The sequence below is a fragment of the Pseudophryne corroboree genome, chromosome 1 (genome assembly GCF_028390025.1).
Source record: "Pseudophryne corroboree isolate aPseCor3 chromosome 1, aPseCor3.hap2, whole genome shotgun sequence".
In the NCBI taxonomy this organism is placed as follows: Eukaryota; Metazoa; Chordata; class Amphibia; order Anura; family Myobatrachidae; genus Pseudophryne; species Pseudophryne corroboree.
Window position 1 is genome coordinate 779,422,886 of NC_086444.1, and position 25,316 is coordinate 779,448,201.

General features: G+C 45.2%; 1 protein-coding gene across 1 annotated transcript in view; it reads left to right on the forward strand.

Annotated features, from left to right (window-relative positions):
• The window catches only part of LOC134910178 (alcohol dehydrogenase 1-like), a 243,834-nt gene that overhangs the window by 31,265 nt on the left and 187,253 nt on the right, over window positions 1-25,316 (forward strand). The window lies entirely within an intron of this gene.

Sequence of the window (25,316 nt, forward strand, 5' to 3'; positions counted from 1 at the left end):
AGTGGCCTACTGTACCGTACTGCTATATATATTATATACTGGTGGTCAGCAAACTGTGCAAAACTGAAATGTACCACAGGTATGGATGGATAGTATACTTGACGACACAGAGGTAGGTACAGCAGTGGCCTACTGTACCGTACTGCTATATATATTATATACTAGTGGTCAGCAAACTGTGCAAAACTGAAATGCACCACAGGTATGGATGGATAGTATACTTGATGACACAGAGGTAGGTACAGCAGTAGCCTTCTATACCGTACTCCTATATATTATATACTGGTGGTCAGCAAAATTATGCACTGTACTCCTACTATATACTACAATGCAGCACAGATATGGAGTGTTTTTCAGTCAGACAACGTATACTGGTGGTCACTGGTCAGCAAAACTCTGCACTGTACTCCTCCTATATATTATACTGGTGGTCCCCAGTGCACACAATAAAGCAGTGTGAGCACAGATATATGCAGCACACTGAGCACAGATATGGAGTGTTTTTCAGGCAGACAACGTATACTGGTGGTCACTGTCAGCAAAACTCTGCACTGTACTCCTCCTATATAATACAGCTGCTCCCCAGTCCCCACAATTAAGCAGTGTGAGCACAGATATATGCAGCACACTGAGCACAGATAAGGAGCGTTTTTTTCAGGCAGACAACGTATGCTGGTGGTCACTGTCAGCAAAACTCTGCACTGTACTCCTCCTATATAATACAGCTACTCCCCAGTCCCCACAATTAAGCAGTGTGAGCACAGATATATGCAGCACACTGAGCACAGATAAGGATCATTTTTTTCAGGCAGAAAACGGATAAAACTGGTGGTCACTGATCAGCAAAACTCTGCACTGTACTCCTCCTATATTATACAGCTGCTCCCCAGTCCTCCCCACAATTAAGCAATAAAGCACAATCAAGTTCAACAATAAACAGAGAGGACGCCAGCCACGTCCTCTCCCTAACATTTCCAATGCACGAGTGAAAATGGCGGCGACGCGCGGCTGCTTATATAGAATCCGAATCTCGCGAGAATCCGACAGCGGGATGATGACGTACGGGCGCGCTCGGGTTAACCGAGTCATACGGGAGAATCCGAGTATGCCTCGGACCCGTGTAAAATGGGTGAAGTTCGGGGGGGTTCGGTTTCCGAGGAACCGAACCCGCTCATCACTAAAATATAGTGGTCTAAAATGTACACATTAACAATGGGTGAAAAAGTATTAAGGTGCCCTATGTTTAGAACTGGTGATGTTGGCCATGCAAAACAATTGGATGAGACTGAACATTTATGTAGGAGTTTTTTGCAAAAATTAAAGCTACAAATATTTGTTGATATGGCCAACATCACATCTGTCAATTAACCATCTAAAAAAAAACCTTACCACCATGTGCTTGCTGTTGGTGATTATTACAAGGATGACTGGTCATTTATTTTTATTTTTTCCTGTGCACAAACAGTGGTGCAGATGTATAAACATGGAGAAGGCATAAGGAAGTGAAAAATCAGTGATATGTGCTAGGTGATAAAGGCACAAGGCAAACAGCTCCAATATGTAAATTAACAGTTGTGTTTATTTTGTGCTGCTGCCATTATCACCTTGCACATATCAATGCTTTTTCACTTCCTTATGCCTTCTCCAGGTTAATAAATCTACCCCACTGTTTTTTAACTTATTTACAGGTAATTGTTATGTTTACTCACCAGACAACTGAGGTGATTGTGGATCCTCACTTTGTGGGCTGGCCAAAAGAGCTAGTGGTGGCAGGGCCGACACTGCGGAGATGCGCCGTTGGGGTGGTGATGCTGGTGCTGGAGATTCAGCCTCAAGACGGAGTATTTTGGTTGGCCTACTAGCCACAGTAACCGAGCCCTGTGATGGGCGCCTTAGTGGAGGGGGGTTTGCAGAAGAAGAACCTATGTGATAAGATAAACATTAACATTTTGTATTTCTATGTGTTTGCAGAATATGTGTTTACAGTAAAATCTTACCTGCATTGCCACCATCTGCATCTCTTGGCAGTGTTGGATGTGGCCTGGCTGTGCTGCTTCTCTTTCGTACTGTGGAAATATGCAGAATGTCCTTATGAGCATACTATTTTGTTGATATGTTTATGCAAAATCCTTAATGTGATGTAAACATATGTGGAACCTGATGAGAAGTAAACTAAACGATGCTTATGCTTTTCTGCCTGACTTCATTGGGTGTGTATACTTTAAATAAGAAACAATTTCACCAAAAAAATCCATACACAAAGGCGCATAATGCACAATATTATACTACTTAAAACCCAAACGTCGTAGCTTGACAAAACCACAATATTGCACGCTAAGGTACCAATTTTTGATGCTAACAAGAAAACACTAGTAACAAATATCTGCAAAAAATTGTAAACATCAAAACCAAAGATGCATGAAAAATCACATCAAGCACACAAAGGACAACCCAGAATAACACACAATAAACATAAATCCAAGGAAATTGTGTTAAAACAAAATTTGCATAAAACAGATTCATCACACTTCTTTAAAATACACCTACAAACATTTACTTTTGACATAAAACACCAGAAAAGGGCCAAGGCAAACAGAAAAACAAACAAAAACAAAGGAAATAAACATACATAATTGAGAAGAACACTACATCAGGCCTGGCCAACCTGTGGCTCTCCAGATGTAGGGAAACTACACATCCCAGCATGCCCTGCCACAGTTTTAGCATTCCCTAATAGCAAAACTGTGGCAAGGCATGATGGGACTTGTAGTTTTACAACAGCTGGAGAGCCACAGGTTGGCCAGGCCTGCACTACATCACCAACACATTAGAAGAATGAAACAACTTACAATCACAATTAGCTAGAAGACATTTCAGACAACTAAGGACAAACCACAGATGTTTAAATTATCAACAACAAGACAAATAACTCACCATCCTGCCTTGGCCGTTCCGAATCCCGGACATGAGTCGCACCAACCACTTCTGGCGGAATGAGAGTACGCACAGGCTCCTCCCAATCCCGATAAGACGCTTGGAAGGGGTGTCCACCCCCGGTTTGGCTGGCTGATTTAGCCTCCTTGGCCATCTTCGCCTTGACACAGCGCTTTATGTCGTAGAAACGCTTACGACACGTGTCCTCGGTCCGCCTCACCACACCCTCACTATTCACAGCCGCAACGACCTTCCCCCACAGAACAGTCTTCCTGCGTGACGACACCTTTGCAGCATCATGGCCAAACAACTGCCGATGATGCCTCATCAGCTCCCGCACCAAAGCCATATTCTCAGGGTAGCTGAATTTAACATTGCGGCCCGTCTTCGTAGTGGTGCGTGGCTGCGGAGCCACAACACCATCACTATCACTATTACTGGAGGCCGCAGCAGCAACCTCCCCCTCCTCCTCACTAACCTCCTCCACGTCACTAGCCTCCTCCACCTCACTCACCTCCTCCACCTCACTCACCTCCTCCCTCTCACTCACCTCCTCCCTCTCACTCACCTCCTCCCTCTCACTCACCTCCTCCACCACACTCACCTCTGACTGGGACATAATCAGGACAAACAACAAATAACACTGAGAAAAAAAAAACAGTAAACACACTCCTCCACTACCACTACACACCACACACCAAACACACACACACTCACTCACTCACTCACTCACTCACAAACAATGACAATAGACGTTAAAAAAAACTATGACAAAAAACTAGACAGACTTTTAAATAACTACACAACAAGTATGACAAGACTAGTACACACACAGTACAGCACTCAACAATCGAAAATAACCTCCTCAAATCCTCCACAAACTCCAAAAAACTCACCAACTCCTAACACACCTTCCTCTCACCTCTCCACTAGCTAAACCCACGAGGTTCGGACGGTTTGGGGCATTTTTATAGTAATGTGCACAGACACTCCTCCATCACGAATCAAACCAATCACGGACGAGTGACAAAAACGAAACTTAGAAAAAAAACGCGTCCGGGAACGGATAAACACTGCCGTAACAGAAATGTGACGCAGTCATAAAAAACCCTCATAACACGGCCGCAAAACCACTAAATCGGCCGCATTCTACCTTACAAAACCACGAATGACATCGACATCGGAAAACAAGAAAAATACAAATACAACAGCTTTGTAAATGAGGCGTAAATTATTCAAAAAGTTGCAAATTCACACATTCGATGTCATTCGTGATAAATCTCCCTCCAAATCGGTACTAATACGAATTTTAGTAAATATACCACAATATGTCTGTGTACACTGTCGTTCACAGACATATGACGTCAGCCCTGCAACACACACAATTGTGCATTGTTATGTGTGTATGGGCAGTCAGCTGACCGTCTGTACACTTCCTGCAGCAGCTGGCGGTAATTGACGGATCAGCTGGGCGGGAGCATGTAAATATGCACAACATGCTGTCCTATCCGGCTATAGATATATCTGCAGATCCATTGATCTGCAGATATATCTACCAGTGTGTACCCACCCTAAATCAGCACAAAGCCCAAAATATCTTAAGGTGCTAAAAGGTCTATGTTGACATTCGGGCTCAGTCACAGTTAGTGCAATGCCAATTAGTAGAGCACAAGCTGCATGAAATCGCTGTGTGGAAATGCATGTGTCCATGCAGTTTGCAGATTACAACTTTTTGATGTTTCCAAAGATATGAGAGAACGTCTGCAGTGTGGAAGTGATGAGATGTGGGGTCTTTTGAGTAGACAAAAATGTCTTAAAGCTACAGTATGCCATGAAACAGCCAGGGGTGTAGCGGTGGAGTGCGAGCTCCGGGTGCTGTAAAAGTTAGAGGGCGCGCAGCCGCCTGCCCTCCTCCCTCCATCCACTATACCGCAAGCTGCTGTACAGGCAGCTGCACATCATGAGAAGGAGAACAGAAGGGAGCACACTGACACGGACTCAGAGACTACAGTATGTAGGGAACAGTACAGGCCATAGGTGACAGCACGAGACACTGACAGCCAGAACATGCCGGAGCTCTGCCATCCTCTTTATATGTCTCACCGTCTGCTATAGCTCTGCAGCAGGGTTACTTCTGTTCTTCTACACTACTCTCTGCCCCTGCTGCTGCAGCACTTTTTTCTGCTCCGGCTGCTGCAGCACCTCTCTCTGTCCCAGTTGCTGCTGCTGCTGATGCAGCAGCTCTCTCTGCATTAGAAACTGCAGAGCAACCTGTATAAGCGGCTCTACTGTGTGGCGTAACGTGTATAAGGGGCTTTACTGTGTTGTGTAACATGTATAAGGGGTTTTACTGTGTGGCATAAAGTGACTAACGGACACTATTTTGGTGTAATGTGAATAACAGACAATAGTGTGAGGTGCAATCTGAATTGGAACTATTCTGTGGCCACAGCTATTTCCCATGAAGCCAGGCCCCTATATTTTTGTTGCGCACATTAGGTGCATACTGTCCCTATTTTAAACATGGGGGAAACTTTTGCCCTGAGCTCCACAAGGTCTAGAACTGAACCTGTCACCAATTTAGGATTTTTAAATATTTTTTCTTTTCAAAAGTGACATGCCCACAATTCAGTACAGGTTAGGGGGTGCTGAAACATACCCTTGCTCCGGGCACCATGGCACCTAGCTACAACTCTGGACAGAGTAGTATAGCAGTTCTTAGTAATTTTAGTTTACACAGTTTTGGAACATTGGTGGTCATTCCGAGTTGTTCGCTCGTTGCCGATTTTTGCTATGCTGCTATTTGTTGCTAAATGCGCATGCGCATGGTACGCAGCGCGCATGCGCTTAGTTATTTAACTAAAAACATAGCAGTTTTGCTGTTGATCCTGCGGCGCTTTTCAGTCGCACTGCTGATCGGTGAGTGATTGACAGGAAAGGGGCGTTTCGGGGTGGTAACTGAGCGTTTTCCGGGAGTGTGCTAAAAAACGCAAGCGTGTCAGGGAAAAACGTGGGAGTGTCTGGAGAAACGGGGAAGTGGCTGGCCGAACGCAGGCTGTGTTTGTGACGTCAAAACAGGAACTAAACGGACCAAGCTGATCATAATCTAGGAGTAGGTCTGGAGCTACTCAGAAACTGCAAGAAAATATTTAGTAGCAATTCTGCTAATCTTTCGTTCGCACTTTTGCTAAGCTAAGATACACTCCCAGAGGGCGGCGGCCTAGCGTGTGCAATGCTGCTAAAAGCAGCTAGCGAGCGAACAACTCGGAATGAGGGCCATTGTCAGTTCATTACACAGGCTAAAAGACAACATCAGCTATTTGTTATTCATCCATTTCAAGCAGAGGTTCTCAAACTCGGTCCTCGGGGGCACACACAGTGCATGTTTTGCAGGTAACCCAGCAGGTGCACAGGTGTATTAATTACTCACTGACACATTTTAAAAGGTCCACAGGTGGAGCCAATTATTTCACTTGCGATTCTGTGAGGAGACCTGCAAAACATGCACTGTGTGTGTCCCCGAGGACCGAGTTTGAGACCCTCTGATTTCAAGTATTAAAAGCTCATCTTCACTAATCAATGTAATATACAGTATTCAGACTTAATTATAGGGGCTAAATTAGTGATATCACCTTTGATCTCTTCAAAACAATAAGTTATAAAGCTGAGGGTATAGCTTTTTTATATTGAGATCTTGATAATGAATGCAAAACCAAAGATCTCTATCTTTTTTCTTAACAAAGAAAAACACAGTTCCTGCTGTAGATGAAGATTGTGGGATAGTGCAATGGCGTCACAAGGCGGGTTCGGGGGGTGCGGCCCGCATATGGGTTAGAGATGAGCGGGTTCGGTTTCTCTGAATCCGAACCCGCCAGAACTTCATGTTTTTTTTCACGAGTCCGAGCGACTCGGATCTTCCCGCCTTGCTCGGTTAACCCGAGCGCGCCCGAACGTCATCATGACGCTGTCGGATTCTCGCGAGGCTCGGATTCTATTGCGAGACTCGGATTCTATATAAGGAGCCGCGCGTCGCCGCCATTTTCACACGTGCATTGAGATTGATAGGGAGAGGACGTGGCTGGCGTCCTCTCCGTTTAGACACTTGATTTACTAATTTTGGGGAGCATTAGGAGTACTCAGTAGTGTACAGTGCAGAGTTTTGCTGATAGTGACCAGTGACCACCACTTTTATTTATAATCCGTTCTCTGCCTGAAAAAAGCGATACACAGCACACAGTGACTCAGTCACATACATACCATATCTGTGTGCACTGCTCAGGCTCAGGCCAGTGTGCTGCATCATCTATATATATTATATATCTGTCTGACTGCTCAGCTCACACAGCTTATAATTGTGGGGGAGACTGGGGAGCACTACTGCAGTGCCAGTTATAGGTTATAGCAGGAGCCAGGAGTACATAATATTATATTAAAATTAAACAGTGCACACTTTTGCTGCAGGAGTGCCACTGCCAGTGTGACTAGTGACCAGTGACCTGACCACCAGTATATAATATTAGTAGTATACTATCTCTTTATCAACCAGTCTATATTAGCAGCAGACACAGTACAGTGCGGTAGTTCACGGCTGTGGCTACCTCTGTGTCGGCACTCGGCAGCCCGTCCATAATTGTATATACCAGTGACCTAACCGTGGTTTTTTTTTCTTTCTTTATACATACATACTAGTTACGAGTATACTATCTCTTTATCAACCAGTCTATATATTAGCAGCAGACACAGTACAGTGCGGTAGTTCACGGCTGTGGCTACCTCTGTGTCGGCACTCGGCAGCCCGTCCATAATTGTATATACCAGTGACCTAACCGTGGTTTTTTTTTCTTTCTTTATACATACATACTAGTTACGAGTATACTATCTCTTTATCAACCAGTCTATATATTAGCAGCAGACACAGTACAGTGCGGTAGTTCACGGCTGTGGCTACCTCTGTGTCGGCACTCGGCAGCCCGTCCATAATTGTATATACCACCTAACCGTGGTTTTTTTTTCTTTCTTTATACATACATACTAGTTACGAGTATACTATCTCTTTATCAACCAGTCTATATATTAGCAGCAGACACAGTACAGTGCGGTAGTTCACGGCTGTGGCTACCTCTGTGTCGGCACTCCGCAGCCCGTCCATAATTGTATATACCAGTGACCTAACCGTGGTTTTTTTTTCTTTCTTTATACATACATACTAGTTACGAGTATACTATCTCTTTATCAACCAGTCTATATATTAGCAGCAGACACAGTACAGTGCGGTAGTTCACGGCTGTGGCTACCTCTGTGTCGGCACTCGGCAGCCCGTCCATAATTGTATATACCACCTAACCGTGGTTTTTTTTTCTTTCTTTATACATACATACTAGTTACGAGTATACTATCTCTTTATCAACCAGTCTATATATTAGCAGCAGACACAGTACAGTGCGGTAGTTCACGGCTGTGGCTACCTCTGTGTCGGCACTCGGCAGCCCGTCCATAATTGTATATATCAGTGACCTAACCGTGGTTTTTTTTTCTTTCTTTATACATACATACTAGTTACGAGTATACTATCTCTTTATCAACCAGTCTATATATTAGCAGCAGACACAGTACAGTGCGGTAGTTCACGGCTGTGGCTACCTCTGTGTCGGCACTCGGCAGCCCGTCCATAATTGTATATACCAGTGACCTAACCGTGGTTTTTTTTTCTTTCTTTATACATACATACTAGTTACGAGTATACTATCTCTTTATCAACCAGTCTATATATTAGCAGCAGACACAGTACAGTGCGGTAGTTCACGGCTGTGGCTACCTCTGTGTCGGCACTCGGCAGCCCGTCCATAATTGTATATACCAGTGACCTAACCGTGGTTTTTTTTTCTTTCTTTATACATACATACTAGTTACGAGTATACTATCTCTTTATCAACCAGTCTATATATTAGCAGCAGACACAGTACAGTGCGGTAGTTCACGGCTGTGGCTACCTCTGTGTCGGCACTCGGCAGCCCGTCCATAATTGTATATACCAGTGACCTAACCGTGGTTTTTTTTTCTTTCTTTATACATACATACTAGTTACGAGTATACTATCTCTTTATCAACCAGTCTATATATTAGCAGCAGACACAGTACAGTGCGGTAGTTCACGGCTGTGGCTACCTCTGTGTCGGCACTCAGCAGCCCGTCCATAATTGTATATACCAGTGACCTAACCGTGGTTTTTTTTTCTTTCTTTATACATACATACTAGTTACGAGTATACTATCTCTTTATCAACCAGTCTATATATTAGCAGCAGACACAGTACAGTGCGGTAGTTCACGGCTGTGGCTACCTCTGTGTCGGCACTCGGCAGCCCGTCCATAATTGTATATACCACCTAACCGTGGTTTTTTTTTCTTTCTTTATACATACATACTAGTTACGAGTATACTATCTCTTTATCAACCAGTCTATATATTAGCAGCAGACACAGTACAGTGCGGTAGTTCACGGCTGTGGCTACCTCTGTGTCGGCACTCGGCAGCCCGTCCATAATTGTATACTAGTATCCAATCCATCCATCTCCATTGTTTACCTGAGGTGCCTTTTAGTTGTGCCTATTAAAATATGGAGAACAAAAATGTTGAGGTTCCAAAATTAGGGAAAGATCAAGATCCACTTCCACCTCGTGCTGAAGCTGCTGCCACTAGTCATGGCCGAGACGATGAAATGCCAGCAACGTCGTCTGCCAAGGCCGATGCCCAATGGCATAGTACAGAGCATGTCAAAACCAAAACACCAAATATCAGTAAAAAAAGGACTCCAAAACCTAAAATAAAATTGTCGGAGGAGAAGCGTAAACTTGCCAATATGCCATTTACCACACGGAGTGGCAAGGAACGGCTGAGGCCCTGGCCTATGTTCATGGCTAGTGGTTCAGCTTCACATGAGGATGGAAGCACTCAGCCTCTCGCTAGAAAACTGAAAAGACTCAAGCTGGCAAAAGCACCGCAAAGAACTGTGCGTTCTTTGAAATCCCAAATCCACATGGAGAGTCCAATTGTGTCGGTTGCGATGCCTGACCTTCCCAACACTGGACGTGAAGAGCATGCGCCTTCCACCATTTGCACGCCCCCTGCAAGTGCTGGAAGGAGCACCCGCAGTCCAGTTCCTGATAGTCAGATTGAAGATGTCAGTGTTGAAGTACACCAGGATGAGGAGGATATGGGTGTTGCTGGCGCTGGGGAGGAAATTGACCAGGAGGATTCTGATGGTGAGGTGGTTTGTTTAAGTCAGGCACCCGGGGAGACACCTGTTGTCCGTGGGAGGAATATGGCCGTTGACATGCCAGGTGAAAATACCAAAAAAATCAGCTCTTCGGTGTGGAGGTATTTCACCAGAAATGCGGACAACAGGTGTCAAGCCGTGTGTTCCCTTTGTCAAGCTGTAATAAGTAGGGGTAAGGACGTTAACCACCTCGGAACATCCTCCCTTATACGTCACCTGCAGCGCATTCATAATAAGTCAGTGACAAGTTCAAAAACTTTGGGTGACAGCGGAAGCAGTCCACTGACCAGTAAATCCCTTCCTCTTGTAACCAAGCTCACGCAAACCACCCCACCAACTCCCTCAGTGTCAATTTCCTCCTTCCCCAGGAATGCCAATAGTCCTGCAGGCCATGTCACTGGCAAGTCTGACGAGTCCTCTCCTGCCTGGGATTCCTCCGATGCATCCTTGCGTGTAACGCCTACTGCTGCTGGCGCTGCTGTTGTTGCCGCTGGGAGTCGATGGTCATCCCAGAGGGGAAGTCGTAAGCCCACTTGTACTACTTCCAGTAAGCAATTGACTGTTCAACAGTCCTTTGCGAGGAAGATGAAATATCACAGCAGTCATCCTACTGCAAAGCGGATAACTGAGTCCTTGACAACTATGTTGGTGTTAGACGTGCGTCCGGTATCCGCCGTTAGTTCACAGGGAACTAGACAATTTATTGAGGCAGTGTGCCCCCGTTACCAAATACCATCTAGGTTCCACTTCTCTAGGCAGGCGATACCGAGAATGTACACGGACGTCAGAAAAAGACTCACCAGTCTCCTAAAAAATGCAGTTGTACCCAATGTCCACTTAACCACGGACATGTGGACAAGTGGAGCAGGGCAGGGTCAGGACTATATGACTGTGACAGCCCACTGGGTAGATGTATGGACTCCCGCCGCAAGAACAGCAGCGGCGGCACCAGTAGCAGCATCTCGCAAACGCCAACTCTTTCCTAGGCAGGCTACGCTTTGTATCACCGCTTTCCAGAATACGCACACAGCTGAAAACCTCTTACAGCAACTGAGGAAGATCATCGCGGAATGGCTTACCCCAATTGGACTCTCCTGTGGATTTGTGGCATCGGACAACGCCAGCAATATTGTGTGTGCATTAAATATGGGCAAATTCCAGCACGTCCCATGTTTTGCACATACCTTGAATTTGGTGGTGCAGAATTTTTTTAAAAACGACAGGGGCATGCAAGAGATGCTGTCGGTGGCCAGAAAAATTGCGGGACACTTTCGGCGTACAGGCACCACGTACAGAAGACTGGAGCACCACCAAAAACTACTGAACCTGCCCTGCCATCATCTGAAGCAAGAAGTGGTAACGAGGTGGAATTCAACCCTCTATATGCTTCAGAGGTTGGAGGAGCAGCAAAAGGCCATTCAAGCCTATTCAATTGAGCACGATATAGGAGATGGAATGCACCTGTCTCAAGTGCAGTGGAGAATGATTTCAACGTTGTGCAAGGTTCTGATGCCCTTTGAACTTGCCACACGTGAAGTCAGTTCAGACACTGCCAGCCTGAGTCAGGTCATTCCCCTCATCAGGCTTTTGCAGAAGAAGCTGGAGGCATTGAAGAAGGAGCTAAAAGGGAGCGATTCCGCTAGGCATGTGGGACTTGTGGATGCAGCCCTTAATTCGCTTAACAAGGATTCACGGGTGGTCAATCTGTTGAAATCAGAGCACTACATTTTGGCCACCGTGCTCGATCCTAGATTTAAAGCCTACCTTGGATCTCTCTTTCCGGCAGACACAGGTCTGCTGGGGTTGAAAGACCTGCTGGTGACAAAATTGTCAAGTCAAGCGGAACGCGACCTGTCAACATCTCCTCCTTCACATTCTCCCGCAACTGGGGGTGCGAGGAAAAGGCTCAGAATTCCGAGCCCACCCGCTGGCGGTGATGCAGGGCAGTCTGGAGCGACTGCTGATGCTGACATCTGGTCCGGACTGAAGGACCTGACAACGATTACGGACATGTCGTCTACTGTCACTGCATATGATTCTCTCAACATTGATAGAATGGTGGAGGATTATATGAGTGACCGCATCCAAGTAGGCACGTCACACAGTCCGTACTTATACTGGCAGGAAAAAGAGGCAATTTGGAGGCCCTTGCACAAACTGGCTTTATTCTACCTAAGTTGCCCTCCCACAAGTGTGTACTCCGAAAGAGTGTTTAGTGCCGCCGCTCACCTTGTCAGCAATCGGCGTACGAGGTTACATCCAGAAAATGTGGAGAAGATGATGTTCATTAAAATGAATTATAATCAATTCCTCCGCGGAGACATTGACCAGCAGCAATTGCCTCCACAAAGTACACAGGGAGCTGAGATGGTGGATTCCAGTGGGGACGAATTGATAATCTGTGAGGAGGGGGATGTACACGGTGATATATTGGAGGGTGAAGATGAGGTGGACATCTTGCCTCTGTAGAGCCAGTTTGTGCAAGGAGAGATTAATTGCTTCTTTTTTGGGGGGGGTCCAAACCAACCCGTCATATCAGTCACAGTCGTGTGGCAGACCCTGTCACTGAAATGATGGGTTGGTTAAAGTGTGCATGTCCTGTTTTGTTTATACAACATAAGGGTGGGTGGGAGGGCCCAAGGATAATTCCATCTTGCACCTCTTTTTTCTTTTCTTTTTCTTTGCATCATGTGCTGATTGGGGAGGGTTTTTTGGAAGGGACATCCTGCGTGACACTGCAGTGCCACTCCTAGATGGGCCCGGTGTTTGTGTCGGCCACTAGGGTCGCTAATCTTACTCACACAGCTACCTCATTGCGCCTCTTTTTTTCTTTGCGTCATGTGCTGTTTGGGGAGGGTTTTTTGGAAGGGACATCCTGCGTGACACTGCAGTGCCACTCCTAGATGGGCCCGGTGTTTGTGTCGGCCACTAGGGTCGCTAATCTTACTCACACAGTCAGCTACCTCATTGCGCCTCTTTTTTTCTTTGCGTCATGTGCTGTTTGGGGAGGGTTTTTTGGAAGGGACATCCTGCGTGACACTGCAGTGCCACTCCTAGATGGGCCCGGTGTTTGTGTCGGCCACTAGGGTCGCTAATCTTACTCACACAGTCAGCTACCTCATTGCGCCTCTTTTTTTCTTTGCGTCATGTGCTGTTTGGGGAGGGTTTTTTGGAAGGGCCATCCTGCGTGACACTGCAGTGCCACTCCTAGATGGGCCCGGTGTTTGTGTCGGCCACTAGGGTCGCTAATCTTACTCACACAGCTACCTCATTGCGCCTCTTTTTTTCTTTGCGTCATGTGCTGTTTGGGGAGGGTTTTTTGGAAGGGCCATCCTGCGTGACACTGCAGTGCCACTCCTAGATGGGCCCGGTGTTTGTGTCGGCCACTAGGGTCGCTAATCTTACTCACACAGCTACCTCATTGCGCCTCTTTTTTTCTTTGCGTCATGTGCTGTTTGGGGAGGTTTTTTTGGAAGGGACATCCTGCGTGACACTGCAGTGCCACTCCTAGATGGGCCCGGTGTTTGTGTCGGCCACTAGGGTCGCTTATCTTACTCACACAGCGACCTCGGTGCAAATTTTAGGACTAAAAATAATATTGTGAGGTGTGAGGTATTCAGAATAGACTGAAAATGAGTGTAAATTATGGTTTTTGAGGTTAATAATACTTTGGGATCAAAATGACCCCCAAATTCTATGATTTAAGCTGTTTTTTAGGGTTTTTGGAAAAAAACACCCGAATCCAAAACACACCCGAATCCGACAAAAATAATTCGGTGAGGTTTTGCCAAAACGCGTTCGAACCCAAAACACGGCCGCGGAACCGAACCCAAAACCAAAACACAAAACCCGAAAAATTTCAGGCGCTCATCTCTAATATGGGTGTGACACCTGGAATGGGTGACACCAAAATGTTGGCTCCTCTGCAGTGACAGGAGCAAGGTGCTGCAGTGTGAAAGTCTCCAACAGCACTCGGCTCCTGTCATAGAAGAGGAGCCGACAGCACAGGAAGACTGTCTCTGGGTGCCGCCCAGTACAGCCCAGCATCTGTGGAGATGGTGGGCACGCCCCCGGAGAGACAATTTCTGGATCCCTGTGAGGCGACAACCCCCTCTATAAACAGACATGCCCCCTTTTCCCATGAGCACACTACGGCCACGCCTCCTTTTGCCGTGAGCATGCCACCGGTGAACCGGTAGATTAAGGGTGCACACTGGTTGTCACCACACCCAATGACGCCTCTGGAATAGTACCATCACCTGTGTCTCTGAAGCTTTAGGGTCTATTTACTAAGCTTTTAAGAGAGATACAGTGGAGAGAGGTAAAGTAACAGCCAACCAGCTCCTGTCATTATTCAAACACAACCTTTTACATGGCAGTTAGGAGCTGATTGACTGGTATTTTATCTCTCGCCCCTTTATCTCTATCTATGGCTTAGTAAATTGCTAACTTTAATAGCTGAATAAGGTAATCCCATCCTAGAGGAGAAATTTTCATGGGAAGAGTAATGGGACAGTCCTATACATGATGTGGTTATAGATTCCCAGAATGCTGTACTTAAAGATATCCCAAAAGCTGCAATACTGTGGTGCAATTTTGGGAGCTGCCACAGTAATGGCCCTCAGTAAGCTTAGGGGAGTTATTACTTTGTCAATGCAATGGTCTTGAAGGTGGACAGGATGGTGCCATCTGGAATCCTCCTGTCATCAATGGCAGTTAGGAAAATGGGAATCTACAAAAGTCAAAACTGGCAGTGCCAACTTAGATAACAAAACTGATGAAACTGAAGTCACAGCAGCACAGAGCCTAGAGAAGCATGGAGAAAGATGGACTCAGAACAACAGCCAACAACAAAAAATAGAATAGTTAGAAACAGTTCCTACACTAACTTGACCACTCCTGAGCCAGTTAGGACTTTGGGCAGGATGCAGGTAGTAACTGAAGTCCACAGTAGAGACACAGATTATTCTTAAACCTCCATTCTTGTTCCTACTGTGAGAGGAATGAACTCCTCAATTCCACAGGAACTTCAGATAATTATGGTGGAGACTGAAGACAAGATGCTTGTCTGACAGTGGGGTGGTACGGGGTCGGTTGCCATAGTGGCGGGGGTGGGGCTGGCAGCAGGGGCGTTGCTGGGAGATGAGTTTATCTCCTTGCCGCCTCTCCCTATGTAGTAAATGGGTCCCGGGTCACCCGGTATTCAAACGGGGAATAACCCTTCTTATTACCCGGGTTGAATTACCGGGTCAGGCGACCAGGGAATTCTCCAAGGCCACTTTCACATAGCACACTAACCCGTGTTGACCCAGCAATATGCCGGGTCAATACCGATTATTTTTGTGATGTAACAGGGGTATTACATAGTTCTGGAAAGTAGATGTACAGCACATTTTATTACACAGGCATATCAGGTTGTCTAAAGTGAGAGATAATTTTTGTAAAACTGAATAATTTTTAATCTACTCTGAATAACCCTGACAAAATAGTGACCAAAGTCTCCTTGTTTCTGTAACTATGTTGCAAAAAAAAGTTTCAGATGTATTTTCAGCTCCCCTGATAACTGATCATCTACTAGTAACAATGTTGTTCTTGTTTGTGTAATCTATCTAATCTATGTTATGTGGGACTTTCTGAAAGTACACATCATTGGCACAGATTATATTGTAGTATGAAGATTGTGCAGCATTTGTCTGCAGTGATTTCTTATAATTAGTGAGTTAGGCATCTATTTACTAAGCCTTGGATGGAGATAAAGTGGACAGAGATAAAGTGGTCTATTTACTAAGCCAGGGATGGAGATAAAATGGACAGATATAAAGGGGTCTATTTACTAAAGGCCAGTACTGACGGGAGAGATGTGTGCTGAGCGATCTTAACACAGACTGCTCAGTAAACTAGTCAGATTGCTTAGATTTTAAACACAGGTCTCTCCGTGTGTACCCCCCTTAAGCCTTGGATGGAGATAAAGTCGCTGGATAAATATGTATCTTGATAATTATTATACTTATTACTGACTGTCCTAAGAAAGTGTGGTGATGTGTAACTAATGCAACAAACCGAAGCATCATCTGATTGTATTAAACTCAAATTAACAGAAAAAAATGCTTCCTTAAAAATGGAAGTACTTATACAAACAGTAATATCAGGGTTATAATTACATAATTACTTATACAGCACAGATACCGGTTTCAGCATGATCCTCTACACTGCCCAGTAACCAGACAGCAGGAAAATAAGTATATGTGTTGCTGTATGGAATATTCTCTAGCATCCAGATTCAGAGCATTCTCATGTATGGGTCATACTTATGTGTTCATATATGGATGTGGCCATATACACCTATCCTCAAATTGTGTCAAGTAACTCTATTTAGTGCACCAGAAGCTTAAACCCAAAGTAACTACTGCAATACACTATGGGGGAAATTCAATTAGACCCAATCATTTTCCGGGTATGAAAAAGGGTGGTAGTCTGTATTCAATTAGAGATTAAGAAAGTTGGAACGGCTGCGCAAATGTGGGAGAACAATTGGCAATAATTAATAAAGGATAATTAAAAAATTTTAAGAGCTGACGTGTAATAAAAAGTAATATTTATTGTATTAACACCATTAATTATAACACTTTAATTCTAAATGTATAATTCAACACGCTCGATACGTACCAGCCCTAGGAGAGGTAATCTATCTCATGTGTAACCCATCATTCATCTGCCTGTGAAAACCTTCCACGGTATCCATTTTCAGTAATATACTGATTGGCTGCAGTCCTTGAACTGTGGACTTTTTTAGTCATTTAACTATTGGACTTTGAGATTCTCCTTCCAATAAGCACACTAAACTTACAGCTTACGTAGCCCATGATCAAGGTTCTGTTACATGAAATTGTGCTTGAATGTTTTTATTGAATTATACATTTAGAATTAAAGTGTTATAATTAATGGTGTTAATACAATAAATATTACTTTTTATTACACGTCAGCTCTTAACATTTTTTAATTATCCTTTATTAATTATTGGCAATTGTTCTCCCACATTTGCGCAGCCGTTCCAACTTTCTTATTCTCTATTTACAATAAACACACACACAGTGTTTTACGGAAGCGCAGGTGATAGAACAATTATACATTTATATTATTTTATTTGAGGCCCTATTCAGCAGTGTGTTCGTTCCCTTTTTTGTATTCAATTAGAGCCCCTTTCTCTCACCTGGTAAATTAACTGTTAACACGTGTAAACACAAGGAATCTGGGATAAGTTCCCAGATCTATATGTTAACACAGTGGGAGTCCCAGAAAATAGACTATTTATCAGGGATTTCTTTTTGAGCCTGATCTCAAATCCCTGTTAACTGCAGCCTGCAGGCTGCCTTGGGACTAAATGAATAGTCCCAGGGGATCAACTAATTAGCCGATGGTAAATAAATAAACTTCCTCCTATAAGCGAACTAAGAAGCAAAATGGAGGAAAAAGTGTACAGATAGGAGTGTAAGAGAGGCAGTCCTCAATGTGGGTGGAGGAGTTGCCCATAGCAACTACTATTATTTCTACCTTTTACTTAACAGAATGTACTTGAAAAATGTTAGCTAGTAGCTGATTGGTTGCTATGAGCACCTTCTGCACTTCTCCATTCTTTAGAAGGTTTGATACATTTAGAGGTCCAGGGAATGTGACCGATAGCACGACCAAGGGGACGAGATGTTGGTTGTACAATATATCATTCATGCAGTGTTCTATTAACAGAGGAGGAGGCCCATGTGGAACCTCCTCTGTCCAGACTTCATTTTCCAGCAGGACTTGGCACCTGCCCACACTGCCAAAAGTACCAAAAGCTGGTTCAATGACCGTGGGATTACTGTGCTGGATTGGCCAGCAAACTCACCTGACCTGAACCCCATAGAGAATCTATGGGGCATTGCCAAGAGAAAGATGAGAGACATGAGACCGAACAATGCAGAAGAACATTGCGGTCTTGCATAACACCTCAGCAGTGTCACAGGCTGATAGAATCCATGCCACACCGCGTTGAGGCAGTAATTCATGCAAAAGGGGTCCAAACCAAGTACTGAGTACATATGCATGATTATACTTTTCAGAGGGCCGACATTTCTGTATTTAAAATCCTTTTTTTATTGATTTTATGTAATAGTCTAATTTTCGGAGATTTGGGGTTTTCTTAAGCTGTAAACAACAATCATCAAAATTATAACAAATAAAGGCTTGACATATCTCACTTTGCAAGCAATGGGGTATATTTACTAAAATTCGTATTTGTGTCGATTTGGAGGGAGATTAAACACAAATGACATCGAATGTGTGAATTTGCAACTTTTTGAAATTTTTATGCCACATTTACTATGCTGTTGTATTCTGCATTTTCGTTTTTTCCGATGTCGATGTCATTCGTAATTTCGGCCAGTGTTTTACGGGAGTGAATAGTAAAACACTGCCGACATTAACACAATGAATCTCGGCCGGATCTGTGAGATCCGTGCAGGGCTTCATTGTGCACCTTTAAAAAAAAAATTTAAGTGTTAAAAATCAAGAAAAAATTTGCGTGGGGTCCCCCCTCCTAAGCAAAACCAACCTCGGGCTCTTTGAGCCAGTCCTGGTTGTAAAAATATGGGGGGAAATATGACAGGGGTTCCCCCATATTTGAACAACCAGCACCGGGCTCTGCGCCTGGTCCCAAAAATACGGGGGACAAAAAGCGTAGGGGTCCCCCGTATTTTTAACACCAACACCGGGCTCCACTAGTCAGGGAGATACTGCCACAGCCGGGGGACACTTTTATATTGGTCCCTGCGGCCCTGGCATTAAATCACTAACTAGTCACCCATGGCCGGGGTACCCTGGAGGAGTGGGGACCCCTTAAATCAAGGGGTCCCCTCCCTCCAGCCACCCAAGGGCCAGGGGTGAAGCCCGAGGCTGTCCCCCCATCCAAGGGCGGCGGATGGGGGGCTGATAGCCAAGTGTAAAAATAAGAATATTGTTTTTTGTAGCAGTACTACAAGTCCCAGCAAGCCTCCCCCGCAAGCTGGTACTTGGAGAACCACAAGTACCAGCATGTGGTGGAAAAACGGGCCCGCTGGTACCTGTAGTACTACTACAAAAAAAATACCCAACAAAAACAGAACACACACTCTGATAGTAAAACTTTATTACATACATGCACACCTACATACATACACACATACTTACCTATGTTCACACGAGGCTCGGTCCACTTCTCCATGTAGAATCCACGGGGTACCTGTGAATAAAATTATACTCACACAATCCAGTGTAGCTTCTGTCCTCTTCTACTTGTAATCCACGTACTTGGCAAAAAAACAAACCGAAAAACCGAACCACGCACTGAAAGGGGTCCCATGTTTACACATGGGACCCCTTTCCCCGACTGCCGGGACCCCCCGTGACTCCTGTCAAAGAGGGTCCCTTCAGCCAATCAACGAGCGCCACGTCGTGGCCCTCTCCTGATTGGCTGTGCGCTCCTGAGCTGTCAGTCAGGCTGCGCACGGCAGAGATACAATGTAGCGCATAGGCACTCCATTGTATCCAATGGTGGGAACTTTGCGGTCAGCGGTTGAGGTTACTCGCAGGTCAAGACCCGTTTGGAGGGTAGAAACGCGTCGGCGGCTAATGAGTGATTTTGGTCATTGTTTTATGAAGGAAGGAGCCGGGAGCAGGAGCCGCTGTGATACAGCTAATTCCAGCGGTTAACACAGTAACGTCAGGACGGAGCTCAGGGGGACGACAGGTTACCCCGTGATTGCAAAGAACGTCTGGTAGCTAAAGCCAGATAAAGGGGGAGTACCTACACGGCAAAACGCTGGTGTCCTGGAGGTCCGGTGAGATTTAAAAGTTTATAACCGAACTGTAATTGCCTATTACTGCCTGCAAACCTGAAAGATTTTTAGATGTTCTTAATAGTGGATTATAAATAAACTTTAAATTTTCTTTGGATCTGGAGAGACTGGATTGTGCATTTGTGGAATCCGAACATAAAGTGTTTGGTGTTTAAAACTGTGAGACTTTCCTTACGGGATTTTCTTTTGGAGGACAGTGTGGAATTTCAATATATTGTGTCTGGAAACTATATACAAAATAAGAAGTACCAGGCCTGATATAATAGAATTATTTTAATGAATCTGTCCCATGGAAAGTTCCATGGTGTCATAATGTGGAGCTGATTTTAACGGCGCTGTGAAAATTTTCAAAGGTTTTTTTCTGTGTACAGTTAGTGCAATGCCAATTAGTAGAGCACAAGCTGCATGAAATCGCTGTGTGGAAATGTATGTGTCCATGCAGTTTGCAGATTACAACTTTTTGATGTTTCCAAAGATATGAGAGAACTTCTGCAATGTGGAAGTGATGAGATGTGGGGACGTTTGAGTAGACAAAAATGTCTTAAAGCTATGCCATGACACAGCAGTACAGCAGATCTTAGTAATTTTAGTTTACATAGTTTTGGAACATCGTCAGTTCATTAAACAGACTAAAGGACAATATCAACTATTTGTTATTCATCCATTTGAAGTATTAAAAGCTCATCTTCACTAATCAATGTAATAGACAGTATTCAGACCTAATTACAGGGTCTAAATTAGTGATATCACCTTTGATCTTTTCAAAAAAAGACGTTATAAAGCTGAGGGTATAGCTTTTTTATATTGAGAACTTGATAATGAATGCAAAACCAAAGATTTCTGTCTTTTTTCTTAACAAAGAAAAACACAGTTCCTGCTGTAGATGAAGATCATGGGATAGTGCAATGGCATCAAAAGACGGGTGCGGGGGGGGGGGGGGGGGGGCCCGCATACGGGTGTGACACCTGGAATGGGTGACACCAAAATGTCGGCTCCTCTGCAGTGACAGGAGCAAGGTGCTGCAGTGTGAAAGTCTCCAACAGCACTCGGCTCCTGTCATAGAAGAGGAGCCGACAGCACAGGAAGGCTGTCTCTGGGTGCCGCCCAGTACAGCCCAGCATCTGCGGAGATGCTAAGCACGGCCCCAGAGTGACAAATTCAGGAACCCTGCGAGGCGACGACCACCTCTATATACAGACATGCCCCCTTTTCCTATGAGTGCACTACGGCCACGCCCCCTTTTGCAGTGAGCACATCAGCAGCAAGCCGGTAGATTAAGGGTGCACACTGGGTGTCATCACACCCAATGACGCCTCTAGAATAGTACCATCACCTGTGTCTCAGAAGCTTTTGGGTCTATTTACTAAGCTTTTGAGAGAGCTACAGTGGAGAGAGGTAAAGTAACAGCCAACCAGCTCCTGTCATTTTTCAAACACAACCTGTTACATGGCAGTTAGGAGCTGATTGGCGGGTACTTTATCTCTCTCCCTTTTATCTTTGTCTATGGCTTAGTAAATAGCTACCTATAATAGCTGAATCAGTGGAGAAATGTTCCCAGTGGAGAAATGTTCATGGGAAGAGTAATGGGATAGTCCTATACATGATGTGGTTATAGATCCCCAGAATGCTGTACTTAAAGATATCACAAAATCTGCAATACTGTGGTGGAGTTTAGGGAGCTGCCACAGTAATGGCCCTCAGTAAGCTTAGGGGAGTTATTACTTTGTCAATGCAGTGGACTTGAAGGTGGACAGGATGGTGCCATCTGGAATCCTCCTGTCATCAATGGCAGTTAGGAAAATGGGAATCTACAAAAGTCAAAACTGGCAGTGCCAACTTGGATAACAACACTGATGAAACTGAAGTCCCAGCAGCACAGAGCCTAGAGAAGCATGGAGAGAGATGGACCCAGAACAACAGCCAACAACAAAAAATAGTATAGTTAGAAACAGTTCCTACACTAACTTGACCTCTCCTGAGCCAGTTAGGACTTTGGGCAAGATGCAAGTAGTAACTGAAGTCCACAGTAGAGACACAGATTATTCTTAAGCCTCCATTCTTGTTCCTACTGTGAGAGGAATGAACTCCTCAATTCCACAGGAACTTCAGATAATTATGGTGGAGACTGAAGACAAGATGCTTGCCTGACAGTGGGGTGGTGACTTCCTCCTTCCTAGTCCTAATACCCTTTCACATCTCCAATGCCGGATCCTACCCGGGAATTGGAAACGGGTACTTCCTGGGTGGGATCCGGCATTGGAGCCTCAGCGCTGGCTTCCCGACCCGGCATTATACAGGGCAAGTTGCCAAAGCGGCGGGGGGCGGATCCGGCTGTGGGGGCAGGGGTGGAGGTGTCGCTGGGAGATGAGCTCATCTTTGCGCCACCTCTACTTATGTAGTAAATAGGTCCCGAGCCGCATCGACCCGGAAACCCGTTTACACTGCCACTCATTCGGTATTCAACCCGGGAATAACCCTTCTTATTACCGGGGTTGAATTACCGGGTCAGGTGACCCGGGAATTCTCCAAGGCCCCTTTCACATCGTACACTGACCCGTATCGACCCGGCAATATGCCAGCCCGATACCGGGTTATTTTAGCAACGTAACAGGGGTATAAAGTAGTTCTGAAAAGTAGATGTACAGTACACTTTATTACACAGGCATATCAGGTTGTCTAATGTGAGAGATCATTTTTTGAACACTGAATCATTTTTAATCTACTCTGAAAAACCCTGATAAAATAGTGACCAAAGTCTCCTTGTTTCTGTAACTACTGTATGTTGCAAAAAACAGTTTCAGATGTATTTTCAGCTCCCCTGATAGCTGATCATCTACTAGTAACTAGTGATGAGCACCGGAAATTTTTCGGGTTTTGTGTTTTGGTTTTGGGTTCGGTTCCGCGGCCGTGTTTTGGGTTCGAACGCGTTTTGGCAAAACCTCACCGAAATTTTTTTGTCGGATTCGGGTGTGTTTTGGATTCGGGTGTTTTTTTTTAAAAACCCTAAAAAACAGCTTAAATCATAGAATTTGGGGGTCATTTTGATCCCAAAGTATTATTAACCTCAATAACCATAATTTCCACTCATTTTCAGTCTATTCTGAACACCTCACACCTCACAATATTATTTTTAGTCCTAAAATTTGCACCAAGGTCGCTGGATGGCTAAGCTAAGCGACCCAAGTGGCCGACACAAACACCTGGCCCATCTAGGAGTGGCACTGCAGTGTCACGCAGGATGGCCCTTCCAAAAAACACTCCCCAAACAGCACATGACGCAAAGAAAAAAAGAGACGCAATGAGGTAGCTGTGTGAGTAAGCTAAGCGACCCTAGTGGCCGACACAAACACCTGGCCCATCTAGGAGTGGCACTGCAGTGTCACGCAGGATGGCCATTCCAAAAAACATTCCCCAAACAGCACATGACGCAAAGAAAAAAAGAGGCGCAATGAGGTAGCTGTGTGAGTAAGCTAAGCGACCCTAGTGGCCGACACAAACACCTGGCCCATCTAGGAGTGGCACTGCAGTGTCACGCAGGATGGCCCTTCCAAAAAACACTCCCCAAACAGCACATGACGCAAAGAAAAAAAGAGGCGCAATGAGGTAGCTGTGTGAGTAAGCTAAGCGACCCTAGTGGCCGACACAAACACCTGGCCCATCTAGGAGTGGCACTGCAGTGTCACGCAGGATGGCCCTTCCAAAAAACACCCCCCAAACAGCACATGACGCAAAGAAAAATGAAAGAAAAAAGAGGTGCAAGATGGAATTGTCCTTGGGCCCTCCCACCCACCCTTATGTTGTATAAACAGGACATGCACACTTTAACCAACCCATCATTTCAGTGACAGGGTCTGCCACACGACTGTGACTGAAATGACGGGTTGGTTTGGACCCCCACCAAAAAAGAAGCAATTAATCTCTCCTTGCACAAACTGGCTCTACAGAGGCAAGATGTCCACCTCATCATCATCCTCCGATATATCACCGTGTACATCCCCCTCCTCACAGATTATCAATTCGTCTCCACTGGAATCCACCATCTCAGCTCCCTGTGTACTTTGTGGAGGCAATTGCTGCTGGTCAATGTCTCCACGGCGGAATTGATTATAATTCATTTTAATGAACATCATCTTCTCCACATTTTCTGGATGTAACCTCGTACGCCGATTGCTGACAAGGTGAGCGGCGGCACTAAACACTCTTTCGGAGTACACACTGGAGGGAGGGCAACTTAGGTAGAATAAAGCCAGTTTGTGCAAGGGCCTCCAAATTGCCTCTTTTTCCTGCCAGTATAAGTACGGACTGTCTGACGTGCCTACTTGGATGCGGTCACTCATATAATCCTCCACCATTCTTTCAATGGGGAGAGAATCATATGCAGTGACAGTAGACGACATGTCCGTAATCGTTGGCAGGTCCTTCAGTCCGGACCAGATGTCAGCATCAGCAGTCGCTCCAGACTGCCCTGCATCACCGCCAGCGGGTGGGCTCGGAATTCTGTGCCTTTTCCTCGCACCCCCAGTTGCGGGAGAATGTGAAGGAGGAGATGTTGACAGGTCGCGTTCCGCTTGACTTGACAATTTTGTCACCAGCAGTTCTTTGAACCCCAGCAGACTTGTGTCTGCCGGAAAGAGAGATCCAAGGTAGGTTTTAAATCTAGGATCGAGCACGGTGGCCAAAATGTAGTGCTCTGATTTCAACAGATTGACCACCCGTGAATCCTTGTTAAGCGAATTAAGGGCTCCATCCACAAGTCCCACATGCCTAGCGGAATCGCTCTGTGTTAGCTCCTCCTTCAATGTCTCCAGCTTCTTCTGCAAAAGCCTGAGTGGCAAGTTCAAGTGGCACGTGTGGCAAGTTCAAAAGGTTGCAGAACCTTGCACAACGTTGAAATCATTCTCCACTGCGCTTGAGACAGGTGCATTCCACCTCCTATATCGTGCTCAGTTGTATAGGCTTGAATGGCTTTTTGCTGCTCCTCCAACCTCTGAAGTATATAGAGGGTTGAATTCCACCTCGTTACCACTTCTTGCTTCAGATGATGGCAGGGCAGGTTCAGGCGTTTTTGGTGGTGCTCCAGTCTTCTGTACGTGGTGCCTGTACGCCGAAAGTGTCCCGCAATTTTTCTGGCCACCGACAGCATCTCTTGCACTCCCCTCTCGTTTTTTAAATAATTCTGCACCACCAAATTCAAGGTATGTGCAAAACATGGGACGTGCTGGAATTTGCCCATATTTA